This window comes from Amblyomma mixtum, chromosome 1, assembly GCF_055824585.1.
Source record: "Amblyomma mixtum isolate Tamu chromosome 1, ASM5582458v1, whole genome shotgun sequence".
Lineage (NCBI taxonomy): Eukaryota > Metazoa > Arthropoda > Arachnida > Ixodida > Ixodidae > Amblyomma > Amblyomma mixtum.
The window spans coordinates 159,217,496-159,240,190 of NC_143012.1; the positions used below are offsets into that span (position 1 = coordinate 159,217,496).

Here is a 22,695-nt window from a genome sequence, read left to right on the forward strand (position 1 = left end):
GGACCAGTTTCTCGGGCGTTTTCCCTGTCTTGGCTCAGCCATTTTTAGAAGTTGGTAGTATTGGACCAGTTTCTCGGGCGTTTTCCCTGCCTTGGCTCAGCCATTTCTAGAAGTTGGCAGTCTTGGGCCAGTTTCTCGGGTGTTTTCCCCGCCTTGGCTAAACCTGTGCTACACGGGCACTTTCGAATGACATCTGAGTGGAATGGCAGTCGAGACTTGGAATGGCATTCGAACTCGATGGACTCCCGCGGTGCTACACGACACTTTCCAAACGCATTCGAAATTCTCAGCTCGTTTTCAGTGTACAACGACGACGACGGTCACACTAGTTTGACAACGGCACTATCACGGTGAACAGCAGCATGTGATTATAGGGAACTATCTAGTTCACTTTAATATTGTTGTAGTGGGACAAGTTTTTTGGCTAAACGACACCGACGAATCCGATCGGCGGACGGTCAGCCTTCATGCCCTCGGGAGTTCGGCGGCTAAGCGAAAACACGCTGATGAGGTGACGGTGGGAATACATATGCGCATATACGTTATCCGCATTGGAAATAAGCGAAACGAACGGCTATATTTCACATGTGCACACTTGGACACTCACTAGCGATAAGCACTTGACAAATTAATTTCAGTCGACGACGACTCCGTTCCCTTCCGCGACGACTAGGCCTAGCGAGTCTGCAGGGTTGGATCGGTGACTGCGGTGGTTGTGAAGAACGAATTCACATGTTCTAGCGAATGCAAATGGTCAACGAGTGTAGTTTTGACAACAGTGACATGAAATCAACTATTGCTTACATCGCAGGACGCTCATACGATGAACGGGAAGCGGCGGTGTGACTCGGGCTGCCGAGCCGTGCTTTACGGCCAGCAGCAGTCGTCGCCGTCGCTAGCTTGTGGGTAACAAGTTAGGCCGTTTCAGTTAACGCGAACGGTCGCCAAACATACTTCTGGATCAAGTAGTTTAAAATAAAGTACTGGGCATGTCGGAGGAAGCCGGGAAAATTAGCGAGAAGCGCCGGTCCTACGCGATGTCAACCCGGCTGTCAAGTGCTTCTCAGGCGAGCGATCGCGTCGGCGCTTCCCACAGATTACAACCGGTACTGAAGAGAAGAGACTATTTAATAGAACTAAAGCGCATATTTCGTTTTCGACGCTGCCTACGACATTGAGAGCAGTCTAGGAGCAGAAAAAAGGGTGGGTTAGATTAACAAAAAAAAAAGTCTTGATCCCCGTTCTGAAGTCACGAAGCTATGTTGGAAAGCTTTTTCTGAAATATGGAGATTAATGGGGCAACAGCCCTCCTGTAGCTTGAAAAAGAATTAGTTGAGCGAGAACGAAGGCTCTCTAAGAAGAGCTCCGCGTTTACACAAATACCGCAGTAGCGCATCGTAATTCCCAGCGGCGGGGCTAGTTGGTGACGCATTTTCTTTTCCCGAAATTTCCTCGCGGAGGGGAGACGCCATGCTCGCATGTAAGCACACGGCACGCGGAAGTAGGGGGAGGGGGGGGGGACAGCCGGTCACAACTTGAGCGTGGTCTGCTTTGTTTTCCTTCCGAGAGTGTATTGTGTAGGCGCCCAGGGCGGAAGAGGGGGCCCCAAAACGAGGGTGTCTCGATGTGCGGGAGGGGAGAGCGGAGAGAAGCGCACGCACATCTAGGCGCCCTACGGCTACGAGCACCTGTTTCTATTCACCCCAGCACACCACTTGCACTTGCCGATCTGCGCCCTGCCTCTGGGATTAGTGCATTTTCCTGGCGCATTTTCCCTGTTTACATGAGTGGGATGCACGAGAAAGTTGACATGTTGCGCTGCTCTCGCGTTCATGTAAACGGAGCTTATCAGCCGTCCTAGTGTTATGCGCTTTTCTTACAGTTGCACTGTAAAAACTAGCCGTCACTTTGACGGTCATCCTTTGGTCAATTTTCACGGGTCCGCGGCGTATTCCGAAAAGACCATTCCTTCGGCGTGGATCGGGGGGAGAGGGCAGAGCAACGAGGAGCACAAAAAAAATAAACAAAATTCTCGGCCTTCTGATTAGCTCTTCTTCGCAAACGTCATACGACCGTTGACCTATCGCGATGCGGTCGCGTTTGGCGTCGCGCGGACTCTGCGTGTGAAGCATTTCTGGCCTCCTCGTGCCATCTTGGCGTCGTCGGTGTGCGCGGACCTTGTTTTTTTTCGTGTTCTGGCGCCATTTTGTTTTTCCGCGTTGGTGAGAAGACGGCGAGGCTTGGATTCATGGAAGCGGCTGCTGTCTCAAACCAAGTGCGCCTGATTACGGTAGGTGTACTGCATGTTTACTATATTTGCTTACATTTTCCTTTCGGAACGTGGTGTATGACACAAGCGCGGAGGGTCTCGTTCGAGCCGTCGTGGCGTGCACACCGCGGCGGCCGGCGTACATACGTACAGGCGCGGCCATAAGTAAACGGAGCACGCTAGTGCGTTTGAAGTGCAATCACGTTTTCTCCATTGGTAATAAAGAAGCGTTGTTTGTCTACAAGAAAGCCCACCAACCTCCTCTACCAGCATGCGCGTACCACTGCTGGAAATTTTAATTAGGTGACGCGTGAAAAATATTCGAAGAGAATTGCGTGCTCCGTTTACTTTTGTCCGCGCCTGTACGTTTTTCGCCTCAAGCCCGTCGTGGATTCGTCGCGCTCTGTGTTCGCCCGCTTTCCTACACAAGGGTTACCATCGATGCAAACTTTCTTCTGTGCGTTCCCTGTGAGCCCGCTCCTTCCTAACGCGAGAGGTGGCCTTGTATGCTTCAACACTCAGGTGAAGGGAACACGCGAGCCGATCGCGCGCTTGTGGCTGTTGTAAACAACGCGCTGTCGTGCTTTTGCGCGGTCTGCTAGACTGCTGGTCGCGCGGCTGGTAAGATGTGATGTGACAGCTATTACCCCATTGTGCTCCTTCGGTGCGTATTTGGCTTTCGAATTAAATCGTCCTCACTGTTTTAAAACTCTTACTGTTCCAAAAGTATAGCACGCACGCATCGTATTGCTCAAGACGTGGCCTGCCTCCAGTTTTTAGAACAGCCGCAGGGGCTCGATCGGCCCGCATCGCGATGATCCCGCGTGTTCGCTGCCGTATTGCTTCAACCTGCATTAGGTGCGTTCGCCTTTTCCTTCGTTTTTTTGCGGGGACATCTCGAGCACGCCTGTATCGTTTACTTTCGCGCTCTGTCCGGAACTGTCCTGCAGCTCTTCGGTCGGCTGTACTCGCCCCGGCTCCTAACGCTGCAGCCGTGCGAGGCGGCGGCGGTCGGCCCGCTGGTTGTTTTATGTTCCTGCTGCACTGGCCGTAGTTTGACGTGATAACTCCGAGGTCCGCTGTGCCTGCAGCAAGCTGTGATAGCTTCGTGCAAGCGGGCCCCGATTTTCTAGAACGAGCATCTTGCTAGGAATACATATTCGAAAGCAAAAGATCAGCCCAGACCGAGAGCCTTCGCTGCCCTGTAACCTTAAGGGTGAACCGAGTATAATCTCTGATGTCTTTCCTATGGCACCAAGCTTGCCGTATGCATAGTTTGTGTTAGTCTTGAAATTACACAGCAAAACTTTTGACTCAATAGTATTACGTGCTAGTAATTTTGTTCCCATGCAGGCTCAGGTATGGTCGACATCCACCTACTTGCCCTTGCAGTCGACAGAGAGGAGTGGACAAGTCTAGACAAGGCAGTGGGACTCCTTCTTGGAGCCTTTCTTGGTTTCAACATCTGTGATCCACCCGGCAGCCCTCTCACTATGGAACGTTTGCAGAGGTAAATGAGTGTGAAATAATTAGAAGGACCTTTTCTATAAAGGTTGGGATTTCAGGACCAGTAAAATATTTATTCAAATAATATGCGTGACTAAAAATCGAGTACTTCTTCGAACGAAGAAGCTTGGGTGATTATTTTGAAACGAATTCAAGCGCACAACAACACGCACACAAGAGAGGAAAGACACAGGATAGCGCCTGTCCTGTGTGTTTCCTCTCTTGTGTGCGTGTTGTTGTGCGCTTGAATTCGTTTCAAAATAAGCTATGCACCATCTAGCCCAAACAGAAGTTTTGTTAAAGCTTAGGTGACCTCTGGTCAGCTTCCTTGGCTTTGTGGGTTCTTATAGGGTGCTGCAATACAAGGTGCAGGACTGAAATCTTTTCTTTCAGGGATTTATGGTTTATGCACTAGTGAGTAATCTCATAACTTGGCAGCCCTTAGCACAGCAAGCTGGCACTATTCATATCGTGCATCATCGCTTACAGCTTGAAACTTGGGAAAAACCCACCTAGGCACAAATGATTTCACGACACAAGAAAGAGACGAGGAGACAATGGACAAGCGCCAAGTTCCAACTATTTTTTGCTCGAAAAAAAAAACAACATACATTTATAGTCTCAGGTAACGCCCACATTTACACACCACGTGCCTTATCGCAGCCCTAACTTATCGCCTAGCACGAACATTATTGCTAAGAAAATCGTACTCAGCCGCATACAACCTAACTGAAGTGTCACTCACGCACAAGGCTGCCTTTTTCTTTATGTGAAAGGCTTCCAATAAAAGCCTCGCCTGCTTGAATTTGCTTTTGCCCACAATCCTCGCCTTTTCCAGTCGAGGTGCACACTTGCACGTGTTAACGTGGCTCACCAAAGTGGCGTATTTGTCTTTGTTATTCACTACCTTTTTGTCATGTTCCCCAAGGCGTTTGTTGATGCACCTCCCCGTTTGCCCTATATAGGACATACCACAGGTCAGGGGTATCTCGTACACCACTCCTTCCGTGCAGCGTATAAAGGTGCGCTGATGTTTTATGCTGCACCCAGGGCGCTCAGTGCCACAAATCCGGGGTGTAAGTTTGCTCAACTTGTTTGGGGCTGAAAAAACAAGCGGTACCTTGTGCCTGTTAGCCACCTTCTTCAAATTGTGTGACAGTTTGTGCACATAAGGCATGACTTCAGGTTTTACCGCAGGGCCCCTTTCTTCAAGATTCTTTGGACTGGTGCAGCGTTTTGTCTTTTGGAGGAGGGTTTCAGCGACTGCAGTCAACACCACCGAGGGGAAGCCAGCAGCCAAAAGGCGTCCAATCTGATTTCTTAAGCTATCGTGCATTTGGTGCGGACAGGACTTCGAAAGCAAGGACTCAAAGCATAACGAGGCGATGGCGCGCTTCACAATTTTTGAATGCGCCGTATTGAAGGGCAGCAGTTCCTTGCTAGTACGAGGAAAATAACCCCAACATAAATGGTCCTCCCGGAACGCCAAGCTTAGGTCTAAAAATTGTAGTTTCCTCTCCCTTGGGAGCTCATGCGTAAAAACTAGGACACACCCTTTGAAGTTAAAAACACTTAAAATCCTGGACACATTAGCTTTAAAAGAATTGTAAAAACCAGTGGATAAAAGGATAAGAAAATTGTCAACATATCTAAAAATTTTAAAAACAGATCCTCCTACCAATAATTGTGCAAGTTCCTTGTCCAAAGCAACTAAAAAAATTTCACATAAAATAGGGGCGACACATGAACCTATACATATGCCTTTTCTCTGTAAGTAGGGTTGCTCATTAAAAACGATAAAAGTGACCTTAAGATATTGCTCCAATAAATTCAAAAAGTTTTCCACAGACATACAAGCAGCATCCCGGAAGTCCATTTCCCCTGTACCTTCAACACACGAAAGAACAGACGCCAGTAGCTCAGCATGCGGGACGGTATAAAACAAATCTTCTATGTCTACAGCAAAGGCAGATCGAATTTCTGGATGCGTTTCAAAACAATGAACTACATCTATCGAGTTCTTTACCCGAAAAGGGTCGTCCAGTTTAAGAGAGTTAAGTTTGCTTTGCAAGAAACGGCTAACATTATGCTGCCACGAACCATTTTCGCTCACTATAGTGCGGAACGGAATGTCAGGTTTGTGGGTTTTAGCAGTAAATAATACGGAAAGACAGTTCCGTTTGCTTTTCGCTATATCACTAGCGAGCTTCGGCAGATGGAGGTCCTTACAAAAGTTAATGAACCTGGTTTTAACTCTCACTGCTGCTTTTTTATTGGCTATAAAATTCTTGTCTACTGCTTGCAATGCTTTTTCATTGTAAAGTCCTTTTTTCATGACCACAAACCTGCCATCTTTGTCTGACTGAAGGAGACACAGCTCATTCCTATTAAAAAAAAGAGGGAACATGACTGAATCACGTTCCAGTCGACTGGTCACAGCCATCTTAACAGATTTTTTGAGGCAGTCCACTCCTTCCAACAAAGACCGTTCTTGGTTTTCTCCTTTTGCTTTCGCAGCAATGTTCCTGTTTGTGGCGAGCAGTTCATGGGCAGGCACATCCGGTTGAATGCCGTACTTTGGTCCTCTCTCAGGCACATCTAACAACCTGTCTGGGACATTTGCATCCCCTAACACCACCACGCGACTCGTGCTGTTGTCCTTTTTCTTGTTAACATCACCGAGCAGACCTTTTAGAACCTCCCTCCACTTGTCCTCTGTCCGCTGGGCAGCTTGCCGCTTGAAGAAAGCGTAGTTCTTCTCTGCAAGCCACTCTGGAAACTCACTGCGGCAGATGACATGTAGCCAGTCGTGAAAAAAAACGAACCTGGCGCCACAGTTCAGATCTAAGTATCTTGCCTACCCGCTTAACGTGTCCCCAAGAAGGCTTCACAGCACCAAATAGTAGACTTACATCGTGCGGAATAGTTCCTTTCCGAAGGCAGAAGTGTCTGTGTGTCTACTCTCCGTGCTACGCGCCAGCTTTTGGTGTGCTCCATTGTGAATGCCATGTGCCAAGCAAGACGCTACGCCTTCTGCCTTCGGAAAGGAACTATTCCGCACGATGTGCAACACGTGCACAGTGTTCCGCAACACGTGCAAGTGTGCACCTCGACTGGAAAAGGCGAGGATTGTGGGCAAAAGCAAATTCAAGCAGGCGAGGCTTTTATTGGAAGCCTTTCACATGAAGAAAAAGGCAGCCTTGTGCGTGAGTGACACTTCAGTTAGGTTGTATGCGGCGGAGTACGATTTTCTGAGCAGTAATGTTCGTGCTAGGCGATAAGTCAGGGCTGCGATAAGGCACTTGGTGTGTAAATGTGGGCGTTGCCTGAGACTATAAATTTTATGTGTTTTTTTTTCCGAGCAAGAAATAGTTGGAAGTTGGCGCCTGTCCGTTGTCTCCTCATCTCTTTTTTTTCCCAAGTTTAAAGATGGAAAGCCTACTAGCCTGTCAACATGCCTTCCATCGCTTACAGCGTTTACCAAATTTGTTACACGTTATTCAGTGTTCTAGCAAAAAACCAGCAAAAACTGAGACACAGGTCGATGAGACGGTACACACACTACCGCCGAATTTACAGCTGATTTATTTTTGCAAGCGCATATGCAACTGAAACAAGCCCAGTCGTCATTCCATTCCTGATAAAAAGCGCCACTTTTTTTCTGTGATAAGGACAGAGAACCACTTATTCTTTTTTTATAATTTGTTAGAAGTGTTTCAAGCAGTTCTTGCTCATGCCTGGACTTACCCCTGCTAATAATGTTTGTACCACTTATTCTTTTTTATAATGTGTTAGAAGAGTTGCAAGCAGTTCTTGCTCATGCCTGACTTAACCCTGCTAATAATGTTTGTGCTGTGAAACAGGCTGGCATCTGCTACAGTCCTTCACATACAAAGCAAGGTTGCTACAGGTGCCTGCTTGCAACTTCTTGCCATGTTATCTGCGACGTTCATTCAGGCATTGCCGAGTCTGCCTGATGTATACTTTCCCACTCGACATATGGATTTAATACACAACCCTCATTACACACACTGTGAACTCCAATTAGTGGTTGCTCTTGCAGGCTGAAAACACAAACTGGATACCAAAATTTCGGACACTCTTTCAACCCATGGGAAATTTTATGGAAGTATGAGACAAGAAACACTGAGGTGATCCTGTTCTTCCATAAAATTTCCCATGGGCTGTAAAGAGCGTCCGAAAAATTTGGTATCAACATGGTGTTTTCAGCCCCTCATGAGCTATCTGGTCTTTTCACCCGCATCTCTGGCTGTGCAGAGAACAAGCATGCAAGACCAACCACCAAACGAGGTTCACAAAGTGTGTGGTGGGATTTGTGTATTCAACCCCATGTGCTGTGGGAAAGTATACATCAAGCAGGCTGGGCAATGCCTGAATGAATGCCTCAGGAAACAAATTGCATGTGAGCACAGGGAGCAACCTGGCGTTGCATGTTAGGGACTGTAGCAAATGTTTACCACTGTTTCACCACGCGAGCATTACTAGCAGACGGAAGTCCTTGCCGAGCGAGGACTGGTTGAAGCATTTTTAATAAAAAGAAAGAGCAATCCTGCATAAGCGAGCCATCTATCCTTATAATAGTGAAAGACTGCCGTTTTTTGCCTTGGATGGAAAGATGATTGAACTTGATTTTTTCATTTGCATCGGCGCTTGAGCGAGAAAATGGCTTCAAGTACATGGATGAGCCAAAAATGAATCATTTGTAAGTTTGCCAAAAGTGTGTGACTTCTTCTGGTCCTGTGTCACGGTTTTCAGGATATTGCAGAAAACACCTGGTATAATTGTTTATGTAATTCAAAATATCTTTGGTCATCTATGATGCTCACTTAGACTAGAAGCAAGTAATGCGTAACCCTATCAGTACATGTGTTGTACACCTTGTGATGGTCACAAGTGCTTCCTCCAGAGTGATGCATTGATCTGCCAGAGTTGTCCAGTTGAAAGGAATGTTTCTGATACCTTCCACTTCCAGACCTGCCCTTCTAAGACCGCCTAGGTTGGTTTATGTGCCGTTGCCTGCTGATCAAAGCTTTGCCTTGAGGAAATGTGATGTGTACTCTCTTTGACAAATTCAAGTAGAGTGACTGTGTTGCTTTCAAGTGGTAAATGTAAAGGTAATGTCGTGTATATAGCATGAATGGTTGCATCAACAAAAGGATGATGCAATAAGGGAACAAGACAGTACACCTTTTGAACTACAGTGTAAAATATTTCCGCAAGGTGCGATATATTACAGCGGTGGACTGTCGTCGCAACTTGACAAAGCCCATGCCTTGCAAGCCACGTTAAAATTCATTGTTGTGCATGACAGTTGAAGTGCAACACAGTTCATAAATGGAAGTTGGACAGATGCGTTATCTCCCTTTTATAGAAAAGAGAATTATGTTTTGATTTCATTTACAAGTATTTAATGATGGCAACAAATTCTAGCTTTAGTAAATAGTTTTTCATGTTCCCTTTAATTAACATGCTTTCACAGTTTTATTTTAATCGTTTGGAAAGCTTATTGGAGCTGAAAATGCCCTTCGAACCTGCGGTGTGTAATAGAAGCTGCAGTCACTTGCCTTCTATTTATAGGCATCTATGATGCCACTTAGCAGGTGCAAGGTGGTCAACCGCAACGAAAAGTCAGTGTCAATGGATTGAGGCCCCTCTAGTGATTCTTTACTTGATTGTTTAGTTGTGTCAAGGTTTTGTATGTTGCCTTGATTTATGAGGCACGTAATAATATATCTGTTTACTATATTTTTTACCTGATGTCCTTCCTGACTCAGGTGCTCAGCTACTGATTCCAAGTGAGGGATCAAACACCATCCATAGTAGCTGCATTGCTCTGGAGGCTAAATGCAAAGAAGCACGTGTGCTAAGCGATGTCGGTGCCAAAATTAATCTGGAGCCCTTGAGTACAGCATTTCTCATTGGCAATTTCCTCGAATTAATTTTCTACATTTTTCTAAAATGATGGACATGATTTTTGTGTGTTTGGAAATAATGTCTATTTTCTTTGTTCACTTTTCCTGTGCAGATGCCATTTGCGAAAAACTGCATTTGATGCATCAGAGGCACAAGGTTTTATTCGCAGGTAGCTGCCCGGTTCATGTGATAGAGCGGGTGGAAGGAAGAAACGCTTTGCCGAAGTCTTCTCCCCCCTTCAACCAAGCACGCCACCTGCGAGTGCGGGGACAGCCCCCTGCACTGTGCCTGCATGTGTGCCTCCCAATCCCCTGGCCTCTTCCACTTCCCGAGGGCCCTCCCTCCCTACAGCCCCGGCCATCACCCATCCGACAGCACCTGCCACCACCCTTCCCAGCCCCTAACGATTAATTCTATTTGGACTTTTTCGTAAAATAAATGTTCTTTTCATGAATACTTTGGTTGTCTCATTTTATGAATATTTGCGTGGTTGCTTACGAGTGAACATTTGCATTAATGTTGCCCACTGAAGATAAAAATTAACATAGGCTTTACTGGTGAGTAGTAAATAGAAAAGGGCAGTGGCATGCCAATCTTTCAGCCACTGATGTGACAGGTTGTATGCGCTGTCATGAATGGAAAAGCCTGTGCTTAGTCTGCATTGACAGTGCCAAATGGCTGAACATATCAATCTTGGCATCAACAGTGGGATATGAATGGAGTATATGAAAGGAGTAGCTGGTTTTCAGTACATATTGGTATGGCCAAATGGCTATCCATGGGACTAATATTGGCATCAACAATGGGACATCAATGGAATAGCTGATATTCAGTACGTATTGGTAGTACCAGCATGGCTGAACATTGGACCGATACTTGCAGGACCAATGAAGTATGAGTGGATAGGCCAGTGATATGCCCATACTGGCAGTGCCAGAATGGCTGAACAATGGGACAATCTTGGTATGAAGTATGGGCCAAGGTTGGAAAATGTAGTAATGTGCTCCTATGCCAATGCCAGCCCAATATTGATGCCAATGTATTCCAACAATGAGCCATTGTTGGTACAATGCTGGCGTGCTGCCTGGGTCCATGCACACAGTTTCAGTCTCTCTCGCGACAATCGTCACTGATTGTGTCCTGCACAGCACACGTCCTCCCCTCCCTGCATTCCAGGGCGACCATCGCTGTCTGTCTCCCAGTTCTCGTTAGGTAACCTGGACAGTGCGTCGGCGGTGCCATGAGCGCTTCCCTTTCGGTGTTGGACCACCACGTTATATTTCTGTAGGGCGAGTACCCAGCGCGTCAACTTTGCGCCCTGAGGGGTGGTCCGAGTAAGAAAGGAGATGGGGTTGTGATCAGACACCACCGTGATCTGAGCACCGAACAGCCAGATATCAAACTTCCCCAGCCCCCAAATCACTGCGAATGCCTCTCGTTCTATGGTTGACCATCGCGCTTGGTTTGGAGAGAATCGATGACCGGCGAAGGCGATCGGTCGCTCGGAGCCATCATTCGCACGTTGAGCCAGACAGGCCCCTGCCGTGAACGCTGAGGCATCCCTGTACAGCCAAAATGGCCTGCTAGTATCGGGGGTTCCGAGGGCAACGGCTTCACAGAGTGCCGTCTTGAGTCGTTAGAACGCGGTTTCAGCCCTAGCGGACCATGGGATGGTGTTCGGAATTTTTTTTCCTGTCAGTTCCGTCAGCGGAGCCGCGATGTCAGCGTAATTAGGCACGTAGCTCCGGTAGTACCCGCGCAACCCGAGTACACTGCGAAGCTCCCTTTTAGTTTTGTGCGCCTTCAATCCCTGAATCGCTACCAACTTCTCTGGATCGGGCGCATGGGTTCCAGACCCAACCACATGGCCCAAGTAACGGATGGACCCTCTCGCTACTGGGCACTTTTCCAGCTTTAATTTCAAGTTTGCTTTCTTCAGGGTTCCAAAGACGGCGCGTGAATGCCCCACGTGGTCTTCTAGTGTTTCACTAAAAACCGCTATGTCGTCCAGGTACGCGCACGCATAGGCGGAGTGCGGAAGCAGGAGCGCATTCATGACTCGCTGAAATGTTTGGGCTGCATTTTTCAGCCCGAACTGCATCACTTTCCATGCAAACTGCCCCCGGTGACAGACGAAAGCAGTGAGTAGCTGCGCTGACCGAGCTAGTGGTACTTGCCAGTAGCCTCTACGAAAATCGAGCAGAGTTATATAGTGCGCCCTTCCTACGCTCATGATAAGTTCTTGCTGTAGAGCCATCGGGTAGGCATCAGCCACCGTTCCTGCGTTAAGTTTCCGAAGGTCACGCACATTCGTACGGTACCATCTTTCTTGGGGACACAAACGACGGGATGAGCGTGGGGGCTTTCACAGGGGAAAATTAGGCCCAATTGGAGCAACTCATCCACCTGCTTGCCGACCTCTCCTTTCAAGCTAACATGCATGCGGTAGTGATTTCCCGCCCCGGGGTTAAAGCCCTCTTCTAGGGTGATCTTATGCTCTCCTACGTCGGCTACCCCTGGTCTGTCACCGAGCAACCCTTCATAATCCTGAAACGCTCTCCGGATTAGGGCACTTCCTTCCGTCTTCAAGTGAGCGGTCATCTCCTCGGGGAGGATCGCTCCCATAGTGCGCGCTGACCTTGGTCTAGGTACCTATACGACTTCTCCGAACGCGTGGTCCTCATCAAAGATCACCCCGAACGTCATTACCTGCCTCTGGTAAGGTCTTTGTTTACTGGCATGCACAAGTGTTCGTCCTCCCCCCCGGCATCTTAACAAAGTAGGAGTGCTCGCGGTATTTTTCCACTACACTTCCAGGCCCTTTCCACTGCGGGAACATTTTTCCTAGGCGCTGGTCGTCAAACAGCAGCACGCTGTCTCCTAGCTCAAAGGTTTTCGCCTTCGCCCGGCGGTTGAACTGGGTCGCGTATGCGTCCTGCCGCTTCGACCTTAGTAACTCTGCGGTCTCTGCCGCGTGCTCTAGGCGCGCCTTTAGTGCTTGCATGTACTTGGATGGCGACGCCCCCAACGCTGCCGGTACGCTCATCTGCCCCGCCCAACCACGCTTGAAGACGGATAATGGGCCGGTTGGCTCTCGCCCGTACAACATCTGAAACGGCGGAAGCCCCGTCGTATCATGTGGCACTTCCCGGTACGCCCACAAAAGGAACGGAATGAACTTGTCCCATTCCCTTCCTTTATCCTGAATTACATGGTAAAGCAAGTTTTTGAAAGTTCGATTCCACCACTCCACCGCCCCATTACTCTCAGGGTGCCCTGGCGTAGAAAACCTCGGGCAGTAGCCCAACCTTCTTAGAAACTCCTTGTGGAGTTCGCTTGTGAAATTCGTCCCGCAATCGGAGGTCATTACTTCGGGAATCCCTGTTCTCCTGAACACCGTCAGGAGGGCATCGCAGGTAGCTTTAGCACTGAGGGAGCGCAATCACACAACCTCAGGCCAGCGCGTGCACAAGTCGATGATGCAGAGTGCATACCGGTGACCCCTCGCTGAGGGTGGCTGCAGTGGCCCAATTACACCCACGTTAGCCTGTTCGAACGGGTGCCGCGGCCTTGTTAAGGGCGATATGGGCACGTTGTCTCTCTGCCGGCGATCGAACCTTCTTTGACAACCGTGACAGCTACTACAGTACTCTCGCACGTCGCTTTCAATCGCCGGCCAGTAAAAGCTGTACTTAATCCGGGCTTTCGTTTTTCGGAATCCTAGGTGTCCCCCCCAGCTCGCTTCATGGGCTAGTTTTAGGACTTCCTGACGCCGAGATTTAGGGAGCACCAGCTGCATTACCCGTTGACCACATACGTTTTCCTTGTGGTACAGCAAGTCATCCACCTCCGCCACGCCTCCTTTCCCGGTTCCACCGTTCTCCCAAGCCGCGCGCAAAGTGATATCTCTCTTTTGTTCCTCTTTGAAAACTGCCGACGCGCTCCTTTCTCCTGTTGAACGGAGAGTTGTGTCCTCAGTTTCTGGCGCGTTGTTTTACGTCTCCTTACTGGTTACAGCGTTCACCTCACGCACGGCGGCGACTTCCGCGACAGCTTCTTCCTGCGCACCTACTACCTGCTCTGTCAATTCGACTCCCGTATGGCCTGTGCCCTCGACATTGCTTATTGCTACCGAGCCTTTCATATCATATTCGTCCTTCAGCGACTCCCAGGCTTCCTCCGAGAGCAAACAGTCTGTCCTCGACACCAGTTTGTCGGTGAGGGCGCATACCACCGACACTGCCTCTTTGATGTCTGCGAAAATTCCCGAGTCGCGGCTTATCGCGAGTGCAACAATGCAAGTTTGGCCTGCACCTTCTCCCCGAACGCCGATACCAACTCGATGGCTCCATGCGTCTTAACCAACTCTAGGGGTACCATGCTCTCGCGCACTACCGTAATTTCAGCCCCCGTGTCAAGAATCGCATTAATCCGCCTATTCTGACAGGCCAGGGAAATAGGCTTCAGCTCAATTTGTGCCGCTACTCCTTACCGCGTCGCTACGCGCTCAGAGAGGCTTTCCCCTTTTGCGTGGGGCGCCTTCGGGGCAGTTTGTCCCGCGCCATGCGGACATTCAGACATTGACCCGCACGAGAAGTACCCCCTGTGCCTCGGCTTTCCGTCTGGCCGCTGCGCCGGCAGCGCGTACTCCGCCTCTCGCTTCAGGGGGCCAGCGTCCCGCTTTCTTTTCGCACACTGTGGCTTGCCAGAACTCTCGGCTCGTGCCTTTTGTCCGCGCTGTTCTTTCCCTGCGCCTCCTCGAACGTCTGTAAGAATGCGGCAAGCGCTGGTGCTTTCTTCCACCCGTCACCCTCCTGCAAATTACATACCGAAGGGCGTCTTCGGATAGTGTGTTCTTTAATTGGTCGGCCACGAGTAACTCGGCCAGCTCCTCAAATGTTTTGGCGCCCCTTGCCTCCGCATAGAAGTTAAAATAGCTCTGCAAGCGGGTCGGAAACGCTTTCCAGCCTTCATTGGGTAATTTCTTAGACCCTAGAAACCGCCTGCGGTACTCTCCTGCCGAAAGTTAAAGCTCTTCCGAAACCACTTTCTTCAGAACTTCATACTCGCGATGCTGTGCCGGTGTCAAACGCGTTGACAGGAACCGAAATTTCTCCGCTACTAGCGGGAATACAATATGGCCCCACATGTCCTTCGGCACTGCGTAAGCCTCTAGGGTGTGTTCGACCGACTCAAACCAGACTGGCACTTCTGCCTCTGCCGGGAACTTAGGGATCGCCCCCGATAACTATTTTGGGTAGCGAACGAACTCCGCCCTAGTATCTTTTCTCTCCGCAACGACGGCGCTCTGCGCCGCGCTTCCCTCCTTACTTGCCAAACATTTTGCAAACTCGAGCTCCAGTTCAAGAGCTCGAACTCTCAGTTCTGCTTTTTTCACGTCCACAGCTGACTGGCTATCAGCGATTTCAGTCACGGACGAATTGTCCTCCAGTGTCGCCGTCCCCTCTCCATCGCTTGTTTTTCCTGCATCACTCATTTTCTCGCCTTTTGTCTCTCCGGGTTCAAATGTGCAAACCGGGTGTTCATACACCCCCCCCCCCCCCCAGATCCTATATAGACAGCAACGCTCGCGCCAAAATGAGGGCCAAGAGGACTCACTTAATCACGAGATGCTTCTTGCTCGTACCCGTCCTTCGTTGCTTGTCCTTCAGCCTTCCAGCTGTCGCAGCCTCCTTGTAGGTGATCAGGATCTTGGTTTCTGCAGCCGGTCCTCGTGACGCGCTGCTGCTCACCCCTAATCAGGATCTTGATTTCTGCAGCCGGTTCTCGTGACGCGCCGCTGTTCGCCCCGAATCAGGGTCTTCTGCAGCCGGACCTCGTGACGCGCCGCTGCTCGCCCCGAATCAGGGTCTTCTGCAGCCGGTCCTCGTGACGCGCCGCTGCTCGCTCCGAATCAGGGTCTTCTGCAGCCGGTCCTCGTGACGCGCTGCTGCTCACCCCGAATCAGGATCTTGATTTCTGCAGCCGGTGCTCGTGACGCGCCGCTGCTCGCCCCGAATCAGGGTCTTCTGCAGCCGGTCCTCGTGACGCGCTGCCGCTCACATCCGAATCAGGATCTTGATTTCTGCAGCCGATCCTCGTGACGCGCCGCTGCTCGCTCCGAATCAGGGTCTTCTGCAGCCGGTCCTCGTGACGCGCTGCTGCTCGCTCCGAATCAGGGTCTTCTGCAGCCGGTCCTCGTGACGCGCTGCCGCTCACCCCGAATGAGGATCTTGATTTCTGCAGCCGGTCCTCGTGACGCGCTGCCGCTCACCCCGAATGAGGATCTTGATTTCTGCAGCCGGTCCTCGTGACGCGCTGCCGCTCACCCCGAATCAGGATATTCTGCAGCCGGTCCTCGTGACGCGCTGCTGCTCACCCCTAATCAGGATCTTGATTTCTGCAGCCGGTTCTCGTGACGCGCCGCTGTTCGCCCCGAATCAGGGTCTTCTGCAGCCGGACCTCGAGACGCGCCGCTGCTCGCCCCGAATCAGGGTCTTCTGCAGCCGGTCCTCGTGACGCGCCGCTGCTCGCTCCGAATCAGGGTCTTCTGCAGCCGGTCCTCGTGACGCGCTGCTGCTCACCCCGAATCAGGATCTTGATTTCTGCAGCCGGTGCTCGTGACGCGCCGCTGCTCGCCCCGAATCAGGGTCTTCTGCAGCCGGTCCTCGTGACGCGCTGCCGCTCACATCCGAATCAGGATCTTGATTTCTGCAGCCGATCCTCGTGACGCGCCGCTGCTCGCTCCGAATCAGGGTCTTCTGCAGCCGGTCCTCGTGACGCGCTGCTGCTCGCTCCGAATCAGGGTCTTCTGCAGCCGGTCCTCGTGACGCGCTGCCGCTCACCCCGAATGAGGATCTTGATTTCTGCAGCCGGTGCTCGTGACGCGTTGCAGCTCGCCCCGTATCAGGATATTCTGCAGCCGGTCCTCGTGACGCGCTGCTGCTCACCCCTAATCAGGATCTTGATTTCTGCAGCCGGTTCTCGTGACGCGCCGCTGTTCGCCCCGAATCAGGGTCTTCTGCAGCCGGACCTCGTGACGCGCCGCTGCTCGCTCCGAATCAGGGTCTTCTGCAGCCGGTCCTCGTGACGCGCTGCTGCTCGCTCCGAATCAGGGTCTTCTGCAGCCGGTCCTCGTGACGCGCTGCCGCTCACCCCGAATGAGGATCTTGATTTCTGCAGCCGGTCCTCGTGACGCGCTGCCGCTCACCCCGAATCAGGATCTTGATTTCTGCAGCCGGTCCTCGTGACGCGCCGCTGCTTGCCCCAAATCAGGATCTTGATTTCTGCAGCCGGTCCTGGTGACGCGCTGCTGCTCACCCCGAATCAGGATCTTGATTTCTGCTGCCGGTCCTCGTGATGCGCCGCTGCTTGCCCTGAATCAGGATCTTGATTTCTGCAGCCGGTCCTCGGAACGCGCTGCTGCTCACCCCGAATCAGGATCTTGATTTCTGCAGCCGGTCCTGGTGATGCGCCGCTGCCGGTCCTGGTGACGCGCCAGCGGTAGCCTCCTAGCTGCCACCGTTGGTGCCTTGCCGCCGTCCTTGATGCTCCCCTCTTGTTCTGATCTCGACTACCGCTTCCCTCCTGCGTTCTCGTTGCCGGAACGTCGTCTCTCCCTGATTCCAGTCTCGATCCTGTGCTATCACCGGATCCTGTCGACTGCGCCAGTGAAATCTCTTATGCTGCCGATGTGGCTGGTTCGTTCTTCTTGCGGAGACTGGTGCAATTGCCCAGAAGGTGGGCTCCGGCTCAGACACGGTGTTGAGAGAATTTAGACAGCGACACTTGGTCAAAAGACAAGAGGTTAACTGAAGTTTATATACATACTGTTGCGAATCTTTGTAGCGTTTGTTTGTTGTGTTTATTTGTTCATGCTTCAAGGCTGCCGGCACGCCGCTTTATCCCTTCGTTTGTGACGCAAGACGCGCCTAGAATTATCTCGATTGATCGCAACCAGACGGAGCCGTTTCTAGTTTGCGCCAAAATGTTCTAGTAACTTCTAAAGCTTTATCTCGAAGGTTCGCTATCAGCTTTAAAAAGAGCACGGCCGGCAGCGGCGGTCATTCTGTTCGACGACCGCCGAGCTCGCTCGTTACTACGCCGCCGCCGAGTGATTCAGTTCTTTGCGGGCGCAAGTCAGCCCGAATAAAGAGTTTCGTTTCGAAGACATTCTCGCTGTGTTCCTGTTCGCCGGACTGCAGTCACCACTACGTGACATCTGGTGGAGGTGCTGACCTGCTATGCCCCTCAAGATGGAACCTGGTGCACAGCCAACGCCCGTCGTGCTTCGCCAGCCCCGTGAGCCACCGACTTTTCGTGGAGAACCACACGAAGATAGGAAGACTGGCTGGACATGTACGACCGTGTAGCAACGCTGAACGCCTGGGACGACAGCGCTAAGCTTCGGAACGTTTATTTTGCATTGGACGGCTCCGCCAGAACGGGGTTTGAAAACCACGAATCTTCCCTTACGACCTGGGCGACCTTCAAGAAGCAAATACTGGCTACGTTCACTAGCGTCGTACGCAAGGAAAGAGCGGAGATCCTGCTGCAGTCGCGATTTCAACGCCCAAACGAAACAGTGACTGCGTATGTGGAAGATATGAAACGCCTTTTCAAGCGCGCCAACCCTGACATGAACGAAGAAAAGAAACTCTCCTTCCTAATGCGAGGCGTGAAGGAGGAACTCTTCGCTGGACTGATCAGGGATCCTCCAACAACCGTCGCCGAGTTTGTAGCTGAAGCTTCAACAATCGAAAACACCCTTGACGCCCGTACCCGTCACTACAGCAGACCACTTGAAGTGCTGTCGTCAAGCCCCCCAGAAGATACCCCTGCAAGTGGAGATAACCTTCGTGATCTAATACGCGAAATTGTTCGCGAAGAACTTCGCCGACTGCTACCATCCCCAACACAGCCGACGCAGGAGACTCAAGGGGCGTCGCTCACGGACATCATCCGCGAAGAAGAGCATCATGCACTTGGCTCCCTGTCACCAACAACACCAAAGGAAGCTACAGCCATGACCTACGCTGCAGCACTACGCAGTCCCCCGCCTCGACGAGACCCCACAACGCCTTTTCGAGGCGCACAGGATCTACAAGAACGACGGCCCCAAACTCCCGCGCGCCGATATTACGAGCGACGCAACAGCTTTAGGAAATGCGACGAGTGGCGGACTCCCGACAACCGCCCACTGTGTCTCCATTGTGGCCATGCCGGGCACATACTTCGCCACTGCCCGTACAGACGCATCGGCCTACGAGGTTTCGCCATCGACGCCCCACGACCGCTCGCCGGCCAGCGACCACGGGAAATCGATGACTACCTGCGTAGAGGGGAGCACGCGTCGTCAAGCCGTCTGTCCCGCTCCCCTTCGCCGTTCACCGCACGTTTTTCATCACCGGGCCGCAGCTACGCCGCCGCTGTCAGAGGAAGGTCCCCTAGCCCCCGTAGGGGAAACTAAACGAAACAACCTGTGGAGATCACGTTGCTTGCCGAGGAAACGACGAAGATCCTCCAGCGACCACGCCGTATGAAGACGCCGCACCTACTACACCGACGACGCATACAACAACCTCGACCACGACGCAAACCGCCTTCAAAACTACGCCGCCATCAAGAAAAGCTCCGACCACAGGCCCCACCCTCGATTCACATACCCGACGAAGCCGTAACCCGACGCCGAGGACGACGTGTAACTCCAGAGCCAGGGCCATCCGACTTAGAAGTGGTTATCGACGGCCGGAAAGTCACCGCTCTAGTCGACACAGGAGCAGATTATTCGGTGATGAATGGACCATTCGCTGCGCAACTGAAGAAAGTAACGACCGCTTGGGACGGCCCACAAATTCGCACCGCAGGGGGCCGCCTCATTACGCCATCAGGACGAAGCACAGCGCGAGTGACTCTCAAGGCACGTACCTATCCGGCGACCTTCGTAGTGCTACGGCAACGTTCCCGCGAAGTGATCTTGGCCATGGATTTCCTTAATGAGCATCAAGCGATCATCGACCTGCGATCCAAGATGATCACACTTTCCACGGACGAGGCCATCCCGCCGATGAGAACTCCGGAACATCACGTCGCGCTCAGTGTCCTGGAGGAACAAGTGAGTGTCCCACCCCGCTGAAGCGTCATCATCACCGTAGGCGCCACGGAAGCGAATAACACTGAAGCCATTATCGAGGGGAACATGCAGTTGCTTCTCGACCGAGGAATCGGCTTCGCAAGAGGCATCGCACATTTCCGCAAAGGACAAGCCGAAGTATTGTTGACTAACTTCAGCGAAGAATACCGGCACGTTAACAGAGGAACGACGATTGCATTCCTCCACGAAATATCAGACGTACGAGACTTCTTCACGCTCTGCGACCCATCCATACAAAATTCGCCTGACCAAGAGAACTCTCCCACTTTCGACATAAACCCAGCCCTGCCCCGGAACAGACAAGAGCAGATCCGAACTCTCCTTCGAAGCTACAGCGAGTGCTTCTCGTCATGGCCGAAGGTCCGACAAACGCCGATTGCCAAGCATCGCATTATAACCAACCAGCACGCCCGATCTCTCCGCCAGAGCCCTTACCGAGTGTCGCCGCGAGATCGACAAGCCATCCTGGATCACGTGGAAGACAAGCTGCGCGACGACGTTATCCAGCCTTCAAAGAGCTCCTGGGCGGCACCTGTTGTTCTAGTGAGAAAGAAAGACGGTGCACTTCGATTCTGCGTTGATTACCGGCGCTTGAACAACATCACAAAGAAGGACGTCTACCCCCTCCCTCGCATCGACGACACACTGGACCGGCTCTGCAACGCCAGATATTTCTCATCGATGGACCTCAAGAACGGCTACTGGCAAATTGAGATCGATGAAAGAGATCGCGAGAAGACCGCATTCATCACTCCAGATGGCCTCTTCGAGTTCAAGGTGATGCCGTTTGGTCTCTGTTCCGCACCAGCGACATTTCAACGAGTAATGGATACAGTGCTGGCAGGCCTGAAGTGGCAGATTTGTCTGGTATATTTAGATGACGTCGTTGTCTTCTCCTCGAGCTTTGAGGAGTACCTGAAAAGGCTTCGAACAGTACTAGACGCAATCAAATCGTCCTGCCTAATCTTGAAAGCAGAGAAGTGCCACTTTGCCTATGAAGAGCTGCTGTTTCTAGGCGACATTGTTAGCAAGGAGGGAGTACGCCCAGACCTGCAGAAAACAGCTGCTATCGCCATGTTTCCACCACCGGCCGTTAAGAAAGCTCTGCGCAGATTCCTCGGACTGTACGTGTACTACCGACGATTTGTGAAGAACTTTTCGCGCATCGCCGAGCCACTGACCCACTTGACAAAGGCAGACGTGCCATTTAAATGGGAAGCGCCGCAAGTGCAAGCCTTCAAGAAACTTCAGCGTCGTTTACAGTCCCCACCGATCCTCGCGCACTTCGATGAAAACGCCGAGACTGAAATTCACACCGACGCAAGTAGTGTGGGCCTAGGCGCTGTCCCCGTTCAGAAAATTGACGGAGTTGAGAAGGTCATCGCTTACGCTAGCCGTTCCCTGTCCAAAGCCGAAGCTAATTATTCGACAACTGAGAAGGAGTGCCTTGCCATCATCTGGGCTACGTCGAAATTGCGCCCCTACCTGTACGGACGACCGTTCAAGGTGGTCAGCGATCACCACGCACTGTGCTGGCTGGCCAGTTTGAAGGGCCGCTCCGGCCGCCTCGCTCGATGGAGCCTACGGCTCCAGGAGTTTGATGTAACCGTCGTTTACAAGTCCGGACGCAAGCACTCTGACGCCGACTACCTGTCACGAGCTCCTGTAGATGCACCGCCGCCGGACGACGATAAGGACGCCTTCCTGGGACCCATCAGCTCCAGCTCTTATGTACAACAGGAACGCGCGGACCCCGACATAAAATGCCTCATCGAATACTTGGAAGGCAAGGTTTCTTCACCCCCCGCCTCGTTCAAGCGAGGATTGTCTTCGTTCTGTTTACAGAACGATGTCCTCGTAAAGAAGAACTTTGCAGCGAACAAGACAGCCTACCTACTTGTTGTACCTGTAAGTCTGCGCGGAGAAGTTCTTCAGGCCTCACACGACGAGCCGACAGCTGGACATCTCGGGTTTTCTCGCACCCTCCGCCGCATTCAAGACAAGTATTGCTGGCCCCGACTGTCTGCCGATGTCGCACATTATGTGAAAACCTGCCGAGATTGTCAGCGACGAAAAGACCCCTCCAACCCGGCCAGCAGGATTTCTAAACCCCATTGAACCCCCCTCAAGACCCTTTCAGCAGAGCGGCATGGACTTGCTTGGCCCGTTCCCGAAATCAACATCTGGAAATAAGTGGATCATTATAGCGACCGACTACCTGACCCGCTACGCCGAGGCAAAAGCCCTACCGAACGGAACAGCAGCAGAAGTCGCCAAATTTTTCGTGGAGAACATTCTTCTGCGACACGGCGCCCCCGATGTGCTCATCACTGACAGAGGAACAGCATTCACGGCGGAACTGACGCAAGCCATCCTCCATTACAGCCAAACCAGCCACCGGAGAACAACTGCATACCACCCGCAGACCAACGGACTGACCGAGCGCCTCAACAAAACCATCTACGATATGCTCGCCATGTATGTCGATGACGAACACAAGACCTGGGACGTGATCTTGCCTTACGTAGTCTTCGCCTACAACACTGCAGTGCAGGAGACCACCCAGATGACGCCTTTTAGGCTCGTCCATGGCAGAGAGGCCACGACCACGCTGGACGCCATGCTGCCGAACGATCCCGAGGAAGATAACGTCGACGTCGTACCTACCTACAACGCGCAGGAAACGCCCGAAGGCTTGCCCGATTAAGGGTCAAAGACGAGCAGCGGACCGACGCCACACGCTACAACCTACGAAGACGCAACGCGGAATACAAGCCAGGAGACCGAGTCTGGGTTTGGACGCCCATTCGCCGCCGAGGATTGAGCGAAAAGC

General features: G+C 51.7%; 1 long non-coding RNA gene across 1 annotated transcript; it reads left to right on the forward strand.

The window, feature by feature from the left end:
* The first annotated feature begins 1,226 nt into the window (after positions 1-1,226).
* LOC149369512 (uncharacterized) lies at positions 1,227-10,165 on the forward strand. Its single transcript, XR_016285398.1, has 3 exons — positions 1,227-2,290; positions 3,623-3,779; positions 9,822-10,165. It is a non-coding gene; the product is annotated as an uncharacterized LOC149369512 (long non-coding RNA).
* Positions 10,166-22,695: the final 12,530 nt, after the last annotated feature.